Source organism: Glycine max, chromosome 1 (genome assembly GCF_000004515.6).
Source record: "Glycine max cultivar Williams 82 chromosome 1, Glycine_max_v4.0, whole genome shotgun sequence".
Classification (NCBI taxonomy): Eukaryota; Viridiplantae; Streptophyta; class Magnoliopsida; order Fabales; family Fabaceae; genus Glycine; species Glycine max.
Window position 1 is genome coordinate 9,872,934 of NC_016088.4, and position 13,242 is coordinate 9,886,175.

Below are 13,242 nucleotides of genomic sequence, written 5' to 3' on the forward strand. Positions count from 1 at the left end.
CATGACAATGAAACCCTTACCTGTGGGTATCCACCCAAATCCGTCCCGATTTTGATGGGGAATACTCGAGTTGATCGGGTACGGGTTCGGATTCGGGGATTATCCAACTTTTTTAATTGCGGTTGGGATCGGGGATAGGGATGTCATTACCCGTCTATACCCATTTCCGTACCCACCCTGATGATGAAATTATTAAAATTTTATTAGTTACTTGTTAATTTTTTTTATAATTTTTACATAATTTAAGATTCTTTTCTTGATATTTTTGTATACAAATGCGCTGCAAATACAAATAGTTAAAAATAAATGTGTAACAATCAATTTTTTTTAAATCAGATTTTTAATATAATTTTTTTTATAAAAAAAAACTTTTTTACAAATTTGAATCGGGGACGGGATTGGGACGGTGATACCCGATACAAGACGTGTGCGGGGATGGGGTAACAAATTTTAACCCATCGGATATTGGGGATGGGGACGGGTACGAGTATACGTTGGGGAGTTGGGATCGGGGACTGGGGAGACTATACCCATCCCTACCCCGCCCCGTTATCATGTCTATTGACAATCAATAGTATTGTTGTTAATCTTGCTGACATCTTACTAGGTTTCTAAAAAACAAACAACAACAAAGCCTTATCCTTATTGGATTTCTTAGTAAAATCTTTTATTTTAAATCTCAAGGGACTAGATATTGTAATTCCTTTTGATAAGACCAAATTATTGCATAAAATTCCACAAATGACATGGACAATACAGTCCAGGTCTCCTTTGCTAGACCAAGCCTTCATATTTAAAGTCTTTTTCTTTTCAAAATTCACCCTCACAGAAACTAAGAATGTTGAACCTAGAGAAAGGTCCTACTTGCTTCTTAGAAACTCCAGTTTTATAAACAAATTATATATTTTATAGTCCCTTCGTCTTGTTATAATTGTTGCGTAAGAGAAAAAAATTTGTTCCAAAATAATTGTCATTTTAGTTTTTCAATATAACATTAATTATCTTTTTCCACTTATATCCTTATAATATTAGTGGTGAAAAACAAAATTATAAATGAATTGATGATAATATAAGGTTAATTTCACTACTAGAAAAATATGTTTTTACAACGTTGATTAACATCAGTTGATAAAAAAACCGTCTTAGAAAGAAACACAGTGACATTTTTACAAATAAATACAATCGTTTTATAACAATTTTGTGAAAACCGTCTTAGAAACTATAATTCTACGACGGTTCTGTGAAAATCTTCTTAGAATGGTTGTCATTCCACAACAATTTTTCAAAAACCGTCTTAGAAGACAATCATTCTAAGCCGTTTTTATTACAAAAATCCGTTGTTTTTAATATTTGATGTCTCGCTCTTTGTATTCTCACTCTCCGACTCCCCATCTAGGGTTCCCAAGCCATCACGAGAAGGAGCAAGGCCACTTCTCCATCAATGCTTCGAAGACCAGATCCACCGCCTCTACAAGAAGGTCTCCCTCTACTTACATTCCCTACCTTCCATTGAAGACACTGACTTCACCAACCTCATCACTGGCAAGAAGCAAAATGACATTGTCTTCTGCTTAGGCCCCAACCAAACCATCAAAGACCACTTTCTCGAAGCCACACTCTTTTGGCTCAACCAAACCAGAACCTTTGTTCTCAAGATCAGAAAGGTGAACAAGCGTCAAATCCTTTGTCCTTACTTTCAGCACATTCACGTTGTTGCCAAAAAAATCAACCAACAAGGGAAGCACGACTTGTGCTTTTTCATGAACAACGCCCATGTCTTTGGACACCATTGCCATGGAACCGGATCTCAAAACCAAGGTCAAGTCAGATCTTGAATCGTTCCTTAGAGGCAAGCAGTACTATCACCGCTTCGACTGCATCTAAAAACAAAGCTTCCTCTTCTACGATTCCTCCAACATCGAAAAATCGAGCTTTGACTCTGCCATGGCAATTTCCTTTCTTACGATGTTTACGACATTGACCTCTACAAAATCCCTAGCGATTCAGATTTGAAATCACTCCTCCTCCAATCGATGCTGAAGTCAATGGTGGTGATCGAGGACCTAGAACGATTCCTCGCGAACAAAATGATGAGAACAAGCGCATCAGGGATATTGAACTTCATGGACAGGCTTTTAATCTGGTGTTGCACTGAAGAAAGGGTTATGGTGTTCACGATGAACATGAAGGAGCATGTTGACCCGAACCTACTTCATTCGGGTCGGGTCATCGTGCATATTGATTTCCGCTTTATGATTTTTCAGCGTTTAAAACAGATGGTGATGGGAGGGGGTGTGACTTGATCGGACGATAGATAGAGGATGATGAAATGGATGAAGTTGATGGATTGTGTGCTGTGAGGGTCTCCATACAATTAAGGATTTGTGAAGACTGTACGATTTTTTCAGGTTCAGGGTTATTAGAAGATCTTTGTCGTCCAATGAATTGCCATCATTGTTCTATGTTACACTTACAAGAGGTATTTTCCTTTTCATTTTTTTTGGTCTTGAAAGTTCTTTAGTCTTTATTCTATTCAATTTTGCTAAACAAACTAATAAAATCTTTACATTCATAAAAGTAAATTTGAGATTTTGGAAACTAATAATTATATTCCTTTTTTAATTGAATCTCGTCATTTTTTCCCCTTTATCTCCAACACTTTTCTATCATCCCAATACCTTATTTTTTTCTGCACATAGATACATGTGTGCTCATATTATATTCTAGCTTATTTGAATTTGTAATTACTTGCATTTCTCTTTTGATACTCTTTGCTTAAAATGCAGAGCAATATATTTATTTCTGTAGACTGGGAAACGTGGTTTTGGAATTGTGGTGGCTAAAGATATCAAGGTTGGGGAGTTTGTCATTGAATATGTTGGAGAAGGTTATAATGAATTGTTTCTTGAGGGTTTTTTTTTTATTATTATTATAAAAGCTACTTACGACTTACAAGTGTTGCCTTTTTGGAACATGAAACAACGTGGGGAAAGAAACTTCTACTTATGTGAAATCAACCGAGATATGGTGATAGATGCCACATATAAGGGAAACAAATCAAGATACACCAATCATAGTTGTTGTCCCAATACTGAGATGCAGAAATGGTTGACTACTAATTGTTTTACTCGTATGATGTTTGTAGTAATATTTGGTATTTTATCCAAACATGGTTTAATAGAGTTAGGAACTTCTTCTAACAAGTGCATTTTATTTGTTTTCCATTTTAAGGATAATTGATGGTGAAACAAGAATTGGCATATTTGCAACTAGTGACATACAAAAGGGTGAGCATCTGACTTATGATTACCAATATGAACACTTTCATGTTTCTTTGCTTACACCCTTTCTGTTGAACTATATTTTTTGTATAGATATTTATGCCTTTGGAAAGTTTTGGAGATGTTGGTCTCTCAGGAATTATGCTAGCATGACTGGCTGGTTATTCTATGTTTCTAACTACATAGTAGGTTTGCTCCATTTGGTGCATATCAAGATTGCCATTGAGGTGTTGCTGAGTGCAAGCGTAAGTTGGGTGTCCGACCTACCAAGCCTAAACTTTCTTTAGATGCTGCATTAAAATTAGTGGCATATCAAGTGGCTTCATCTTGTAAAAATTCTTGTAAAAAATAGCCATTTTAACTAGAGTAGATATACTATTTCTAATCTCCATGATCCATGACTCTTGAATAATAACAAAGTACTAAATAAATTGAGATAATGAATCATTTCATGTTCCTCTCGTGGTTATCTTGGGTGTTTTAAAAATTTATTTTGATACCATGATTGACTAAGATTATAGGGAAAGCTTTATTAGAGGAATCACATACCCATTGTACTGGGTAAGGGACAACTATATCATGTGGCCTTGCCATTACAATTATTCCCTTTTCTATGGCATATGGCATATTCACTTGGTTCTCTTGTTACATATATTGTCAAAGTGAAGTTACTATTAAGGTTTTGAAATTCTTAGCAAGAAAGTGCATCTGATCCTACTATTGTTTGCGACTACATGTCTTCATATTTCATGGCATGTTCTTGTAGTCTTACTATAAACACACGTGTGATCAAAATATGTGATCTGGAAAAAAATTTCATTTATTCAAAGCTAATGGTGACCACCAACTGTAATTAGTGAAAATGTGACGATTCCAATACTAAAATAACCACTATAGAAGAGATTTTAACTAATGCAGTTTTAAAAGAATTTTCAATTTTTTTTAAAAAAAAATACATTTTTTTGAAAAATTGTCTTAAAAATTTTACATTCTAAGAAGATTTTTGAGAAAATCGTCTTAAAATCTTCAATTTTTAAATTCTTTTTTTTAAAAAAAAATACATTCGAATACAGTTACGATTTTTGGAAAAATCGTCTTAAAATTCTCAATTTTTTAATTCTTTTTAAAAATAAACATTCTAAGACAATTATGTGAAAAACCATCTTAAAAAGTTTACTTACTAATACTATTTTTGTGAAAATAGTCATAGAATTCTCAATTTTTTATTTTTATTTTTTTAAAGAAAAACATTGCTTCTTAATTTTTTGGGACAAAACCGTCTCAGAAATTATACTATTCTAAGTAGTTTTAAAAACTGTCATAAAAAGTCTAAACTTTCTACACCGACGGCTTCAATAATGGTTGAACACTATTTTTTTAATAATATTTTGTAAAAGTATTACTATTTTTTTAAGAGGGAGGAAGGAGTACAACATTGAGACCTTATGAGGCTTTTGCGTTATATTGGTATTTAACTAAAATATATGATTTCCATTCAACATTCAGAGGATCATTATGTAGTTCTAAAATTAGATAGATTAGACATCTTTAGTTTTCTTCTTGGTGATTGTTGATAAGTCTAATGTGTTCATTGTACTTATTTGATGGGTTTACAATTACACTTCTTATAATATTTGACGTGTTCATTGTTGATTGGACAAAGAAAAAATATTTTTATTCAGATCTATAAAATTACACTTCCTATAATTTTTTTTATGTTCTTATATATTTAACACGATAAATATTTTTTCTTTTTAATTTCTTAACCAAGACATTGGTTAACAAGACCCAAAAAATAATTGCATCTCCACACAAGGCAGACAAATGCGTTTGGCTACCCAATGCTATTACACTTTCTTTCTCCTTTTTTTTTTCCTTTCAGCTTATATTTTGTTTCAAATTTTTAATAATTTCGTATTTAATCACGTACATGTTTCTATTTGTTGTAGGTGCGAGGAGAATCACAAAATAATAAAGGTCTTCAAGGTTCCATTTGCTCTTCAAGGTTGTTGATTTTTGTTTCTTCTTGGTAAATGGTAAGCCTATTTATTGTGTGAAACTTGTCTGAAACAAATACATTTTCACCTCCCTCTCTACTTGCACATTAATCTCCCCATTGGAGCCTCAAATTTCTCCTCCTCTATAATGGTATATGTGCATTTTCATTTATTCTTCTCAAATTTTCTCTTTTAAATATAGGTTCAAGCCTACTAATTGTTTGCCAATTATTAGGGAAGTAAACGTAGGAAAGGTTAGCAAAAATAAAAAGGAAAGAGAAGATTGATAGATTCTTAATCATATATATTTGAACATTTTATTATGCTAAAATTAATTATTATTTTGTCCTTTTTTTTCTTTCATTCCCTAACTGGCACTTCGTTAAGGAGATGTGTGCGTTAACTAATCAAGTTATGGCTTTTTCACTTGCTAAAAGTTATCATTATATAGGAAGTGAATGAAAACCATTTGGATTCATGTGCTATGTATTTACAATATATAGTTATGTCGATGTTCGTGGGCATATTAAGATTTGTAATGGGATTTAATTTAGGATTTTTGTAATAGAGTAAGTTGTGATGCGTTTAGAGTTATATTGATTGCCTAGTATTTTAATGGAGTTTAAATTGCATGTTTCCTAATTATTAAATAGTTTTTGTAATGATTATGTTAGTGAAAACTTGAGAACTAATTTTATCTTGTCTAAGATAATACTTCTTCCATTTTCATTTATATAACAAAACCAATTTCATACTTATTAAAAAAATAATTAAATTTATTAAATTTTGTAAATTCTAATTAATTTTTTTTCTAAATTATCCTTTATTAAAATTAGATATCACTATTAGAAAATATGTTTCTTACATCGATTATTTATGATTTTCTACATCGGTTTTTAACCGATATTGAAAATATTATAGTTAACATCGGTTTTCTAAAACTGATGTTAACGTAAAATTGAAAACATCAATTATTTAAATAACCGATGTTATATAATAAGAATTACACCAAAAAAATGTATGAATGTTGACAGTTCACATCGATTTTTATACAAAATGGATGTTAACTTATAGATTAACATCGGTTTTCTATAAAAACTGCTATTAACTTATACGTTAACATCGATTCTATATAAAAACCAATGTTAATTTCCAAATTTTAACATCGGTTTCAGTCAAAAACCGATGTTAACTTATACGTTAAGATCGATTTTTGTAGAAAACCGATGTTAACATTTTTTATAACAAAAACCAATGTTAACGTCGGTTTTTTGAAAAATAGATGTTAACTTATACCTTAACATTGAAAAACCGATGTTGTTTGTGTATTTTAACATCGGTTTTTTAAATAACCGATGTTGTTATTAGAATTTTTTTTAAAAAATACACTTTCTGTTTTTACAAAAAAAAAACCCAAAATTTAACCTGTAAATTTCAAATCAGACCACACAGCACAACATATATCTTTTGTATTTTGCTTTCAAATAGTTTTTAGTAGAAAACTAGATAGTAAACTATCAATTGTAAAAAATCAATTGATAACTATGAATAAATAATTTATTAATAACTATCAATAAAGAATATTCACTGTTAAAAGGAAACAGTAATTATAAAAAATGTAAAGCAAGCTAGTAAACTAATTAAGGAACCTAAAATTACATAGTTCCCTAACATCCTAAGTTTGCTTTCTAACTTTGAGATAATACTGTGCCCACTGGATGCAAAGTGCCTTCAATCTCTCTGCTTCCAATGGTCTAACATCATTAAAATATTGCATCATCAAATAAAACATAAGTTTATAATGTAATACCAATGATAAGAAAATCAACTTTGTTTGAAATAAACAATTACCGTTTCCCAATTATTCATAAAAATTCCTAAGATTTTAGCGGACATCCAGCGCATGACGTAATAACCACACTCAGTGCTTCCTTTTTGTCTATTACACTAAATACATAATGAAATTTGGATATTAACGTTAACTACAATTAGTGTACACACATAAAATATATATAAGTAGAAGTTTTATTTAAATCATGAACCTTAACAACAATCCACCTAGTAGCAGCCTTCGATTTAGGTTGTGGAGTATCATCAAGTCCTTTCAAAGCACTGTTGAATACAAGGAACATTAAAATATTGATGTTGTTGAGTAATTCTAATGCAAACGTATTGAAAAACAACACTGGCCTGTTAATTATTCCTTTAAGGTAGTTGTCTGGCCTGTTATGCAAGGAACAAAATCAAACAACAAGATTTTGCTTAGGCAAAATGACGACCGTTTGCCAGTGTGTGCTATAGTGGAGACCAATATGGGTTATTGTAGTATTATACATTATTTAAATTCAGTTGTTCAATTTTACTTACCCATTCAAGTAGGCTCCAAGGTAGACATCCCATTTTGAACTCTACATCCAACTCTTCATGTAACTTTCTGATTCAAATTGCGATTGCCCAGATCTCTGAATGGATTGTGGCTCGAGGAATCCATACACATCGGAATTCCCCGCTCGCATACTTGTCTCAGTCAGATGCCTATTGTTGTTAACACAAAGTTAATTATGTATGAATTTAAAACAATAACTTAGGTAATTAACAATAATCTAAATTGACTTACAAAATCCATAACTTTATAACAGATATGCTGAGACATTAACCACTGCGTGCAATTTCAAACAAATATTCGTGCTTTATGTACCTTGGGAAGTGTTCATTAAACACCCCGAACACGGTAGCATCCCACATAACCTAGAGAGGCTTCAAAAAAAGTTGTGGGATGATCAATGTCATCCAATATAGGTGATCATGTACCTGAGGATCCGGCCCATCTGGAGGTTTTGCTGGAGACATAGCTGTCTGTTTATCCAACATAGTTAATTAACATAATTTAATCACAGTGAACAATTCAATTGAAAAAAAGAAGCATATAATGAGAGTAAAATACTTGTTCTGATAAACGCTTCACGAGATGTTTCGACCAAGCAAGGAAGGTGTTAAGTGCCTGCCCCACTAAAATAACCTCGTCAGTGGGTACAGGAATGGGAGCCTCTGCATCTTTAACCTCCTCAACAGCAACCTTCACTTGGCCATGCAACAAAGGGATGTTGTGAACCACTGTGGATCCCTCATAAACTCTTCCTAGGGCAACCAGGCGGGAAGGATTTTCTTCGATGTACAACCCGCATTTGTCTGAGTCACCCGTGTCTGGATCGGTCGGTGAGGGATCAACACAACTCCCCTTTGTGCCGACACGAGAAGCTGAGGGACAAACCTTAGGCTCTGGAGGCAGTGCAAGTCCTTGTGAATGGATCTGTGATTACAACTGGGACTGCATCTGGCTGAAGGATAACATCAGCTGCCGAGTTACTTTTTCTGTGATCGACTCCTCCAGTTGGTCCTTGATTTGTTGAGTCAGCTGCTCTAATTCTTCTGGAGCCATGGAGGAAGAAGTGTGGGAGGTCCGTGGAGCCGATCCAAAGTATTACTTGATGGTCACATCGGCTCCAGCAGCACGCACACGACCAGGGTGTTCTGATCGCCCAATGGCAGCAGTGAGGACATCCTCACGTCCATGGGGGACAAAGGAACCCTGTGACGCATGCTCCTCCAAAGAATCATGTACATAACATGATACAATTTTACCCCGCAAGGGCATTGGATAGAAGACTCCAAGAAGATTGGGCCAGAGATGCAAGAGAAGGCCTTAGGGTTCTCATGAGCCTTAGGGAAGATTTCGAGCCCATGGGCTAAGTATGAGCCCGCTTATCTTTGTACATATTAGATTAAGGTTTCATTATTTTTGGGCCTTGTATTTTAGGCTCCATAATATAGGTAAGGTACCCTAGAAATGTAGGATTTTTCAGCCCTTGTATTTTAGGGCACTTAGACTAGTTTTTGTATTAGGGGTAGTTTTGTAATTTCACATACATGAAGTGAATATTTGATGTGTGTGGTTGGAAATAAATTTAATTGAATTGTGAGAAGCCCAATCCAAATAAATTTTAGAGGGGGAGGTGAGCATTTGCTTGCTACACCCCATTGTCACATCATATAGTCACACTTTGTGCATGTCCTTGTTGCTTTACATGCCTTATGACACCTAAGCACACTTAGTGGAGAATCTTCGAATTGATCTTGGATTAGTGGGCTGAACCATAGCTAAAACTCACTAATCATAATTAGTGAAATTTTGGCTCCAAAATTTGGCTCCACAGATTCAATTTCAAATTCAAGTGAAATTTGAATAGAAATTCAAATTTCCCTCCAATTTTATATGACACTTATGCTATAAATACAGGTCATGTGTGTGCATTTTTTGAACTTTGATCATTTGAAAATTAAACTTCAGATTTCAGAGCTCTTTTAGAGCATAAAATTTGTGCTCTTCTCTTCCTATCCCTTCATTCATCTCCTTCTTCCTCCAAGCTCTTATCTACGGCCTCCTATGGTGGTGAGCTTCTTCTAGACTCATCTTCTATTTGAAGTGGCGTCTCCTCTCTCTCTTCGTTCTCCATTCCGCTGCCATTCATCTTCCAAGAAGCAAAAGAATTCATTTATGAAGAAGATCCTAGGCCTACAAGCTCCAATGGAGCTTACATCATGTGGTATCAAGAGCATCTTCATCTAGGTGATGTTCTTTTGCTTCCTCTATCTTTTTGTTCGGTGAATTCTTTTTAATTCCTTGTTCTTCATGTTATTCTCCATGTATATCCTCCATTTTCTTGTGGTTTGGTGCTTTTTAGAGTAGATTAAAAAAAAATAAACCGATTAAATCTTAGATCTACACTTGTTCTTGCATTTTTATGGTTCAAATTTTGTAGATCTACTCTTGAATCATGTTTTTGTGTTGATTTTAGGTTCTATCATTTTTCATTCATAATATTCTTGTTCTGAACCTTTAGATCTAAATTTTCTTCCAAAATATTGATTAGAAAAAAAAATACAAAAATCTAAGTGTAAATCACCTAATCCATGTTGTCTTAGAGTCATGTTTAGTCATAGTAATTGTCACATTATGTTCTAAGTTTGTGTTGAATTTTTACTTTGTTGATTGAATTCTAGATACATTTGTTCATGTATTCTTGTCATTCTTAGCCTATCTTTTGAATTTTGAGTCTAATTCATGCATGTTATTTATTTCATAACATGTTCTAAATCAATTCCTAGAAGTAGTCTTGTTGTTGAACTTTTTTTTTTGTTTTCTAAGTTTCCTACATGATGCCTATGATGAAGTTGAGTTGTGGCTGGATTTGTGAATCAAAATAAGTCTTAAGCTCTCTTGAATTGTGTTATTCAGGATAATTGAGCATAAGCAAACACAAATTGTAACTATCTAAGCCTTAAGCAACATAAACACTACTCTTGATTTCTAGGTTGAAATCGTTGGTGCTGGCAGCTTGAACATACAAACTTGTATAAATTACTGGGAATTGGTAACTATGTGTTTTGAGCTGAAATTTTTACTCAATTTTCTAGACATCTGGACCAAAATTATGAAAAATGAACCAAGCGATTTGGAATAAAGGAAAAAATAAGAAAAATCACACAAGTTGGCATAAAAATTAGTGTCCAGGAAAAAAAAGTAAAAGGGAAGTGTGCTTGTTGTTTTGACTCAAAATTGGTTTTTTTTACTCTAAACTAGAGCCATTCTAAGTTTCTCTTTGAGTCCTAGCTTGCTTTTATGTGCTTTTCATTGCTTTAATTGTTGAAAAATCCCTAAAAATTTGTCTTGTTAAAACTCTATTGGTTTAGCTTTCATTTCATTTTTTGGGTCTTTGGTTATTGCTTGTCTCTTTGTTTCCTTGTTTGTGAGTTGCCATATAGGGAATTGGAAAGTAGGATTGGTGTCATCCCTTGAAGAATTTGAGTCAAGAAGCAAGGGGAAAACCACCTTAAGAGCTATTGGACTAAGAAGCACTCCAAATTGAGTGAATCACCAAAGAGAGAACAATCACTAAAAATTGAGGATCTTTTTGTAATTTTTTTAATTGAGAATTTACTTACCTTCATTGCTTTCAAATTTTGTAACAAAAAGGTCTTTCATTGGAAGTAAGTTGGGATTCTCCAATAGGTCACCCTACTTCCACTTGCATGTAATAATTTTAGGCAATTTTTCCTTAGGATTGTGAGTGTTTTGTTGACAACCTTAAATGAGGTCATCCGAACACTCTTAGGATCCGCCTAGTTTACATTTCTTTTACTTTAATTTCTTGCTTACTTTCATAGTTTATTTTCTTTACTAGCCACACCTAGTTTATCTTGTTATTGCATAGTACTTCCTTCTTTCATATCACGCTTATCTTGAGTTCTTTTGGAACCTTAGCTTTTTCCTTTTTTTACAAACCCCCAACAAGAAAGAACCACAACTTAGGAACCAACATGAGTCATCATTCATCTAATGTTAATGGCAAAGGTACTAGTCATAAGGACCCTCTATCTAGAATCTTAGATGAGTTGAGTTCCCTCAAGTTATGGAAAGAAAAACTAGAAAGAAAAGAAAAAGGAAAAGAGAGGGTAAAAATAAATCAAGATGAGAGGGAACAAATAAGGGAAGAAGAAAGAAGGAAAATACTAAAAGAATTAAGAAAAGAAAAACATGCCTCCTATAGTAGTCATAACTCTTACAAGAGCCTAAGTGAAGAACTTCGTGACTATTATGAAGGAAGGCATAGGTCACATCTTAGACCTCACTCCCATATGAGAGAAAAGGAAAGAAAGCCTCAAGAGGCTAACTGTAGAAGCAAAGACTTTGAGATTATATAAGCAAAGACTTTGCATTTGATGTTTTGATGATGCCATATGATCGTGATGATTTGATGTCTTAGGAAAATGCGCTTCTCAAGTTTAATTCAAGACAACAATCCAAGAATACAAGATACAGCATCAAGAAGATCTCTAGTATTTTAGGAAGGTAATTCCAAATTGAAATAGCAAAAGGTTTGGCCAAAAAATTTAAGTTAAAAAGTTTTTTTTCAAGTAATTTACTCTCTGGTAATCGATTACCAGTGGCCAAAAATGATTTACAACAGCCATTACAAATTTGAATTTAAACTTTACACTGTGTAATCGATTACACATGGATGGTAATCGATTACCAGCAGTTACTGAATGTTATGATTCAAATTTTAAAGTATGTAATCGATTACACAAGTCTTATAATCGATTACCAGAGGAGATTTTCAGAAAATTATTTCCAAGGGTCACATCTTTTCAAATGGTTTTTACATTGCCATCAAAGGTCTATATATATGTGACTTGGAACACGAATTTGCTTAGATTTTTTCAGAACAAAAAGGTTTTATCCTCTCAAAAAGCAAAATCTTCTTATCCTCTTAAGATTCCTTAGCCAATACACTTGCAATTCAATAAGGAATTATTTGAGTGCTGAAGCTGTTCAATCTATCTCTTTCAACAGAGATTTCTTCTTCTTCTCACTCTAATTCTCAAAAAGGGATTAAGAGACCGAGGGTCTATTGTTGTAAAGAAATCTGAACACAAAGGAAGGGTTGTCCTTGTGTGGTTTAGAACTTGTAAAGAGATTTTACAAGATAGTGGAACTCTCAAGTGGATTGCTTGGGGACTGGACATAGGCACAAGGGTGTGGCCGAACCAGTATAAATCTGAGTTTGCACTTTCTCTTCCCTTAAACTCTTTTATTTATTATTGCTTTACATTTATATTCAGATTGTTTAATTTGAATCATTGTTTAGAAATCCATCTTTAAGGGAACTTGGAAATTGTATTGGAATCAAAGTAGAATTTTTAGTTGGGGGAAATAGTTTGTAATATCTTAATTCAACCCCTCCTTCTTAAGATATTTGAGGCCACTTGTTCAACACTAACATTAATCTCCCATACTTCCATGGGAAGGACAATGTAGAGGCTAACTTAGATTGGGAAATAAGGGTAGAGCAACAACTTAAAAGGAAGTCTACTTCAAAATCTTATGGCTCTCACTCTTATCT

General features: G+C 33.4%; 1 long non-coding RNA gene across 1 annotated transcript; it reads left to right on the forward strand.

The window, feature by feature from the left end:
- Positions 1 to 1,360: 1,360 nt before the first annotated feature.
- Positions 1,361 to 3,737, forward strand: LOC100809624 (uncharacterized). Its single transcript, XR_412697.4, has 4 exons — positions 1,361 to 2,479; positions 2,787 to 3,107; positions 3,232 to 3,287; positions 3,375 to 3,737. It is a non-coding gene; the product is annotated as an uncharacterized lncRNA (long non-coding RNA).
- The last annotated feature ends 9,505 nt before the right edge of the window (positions 3,738 to 13,242 follow it).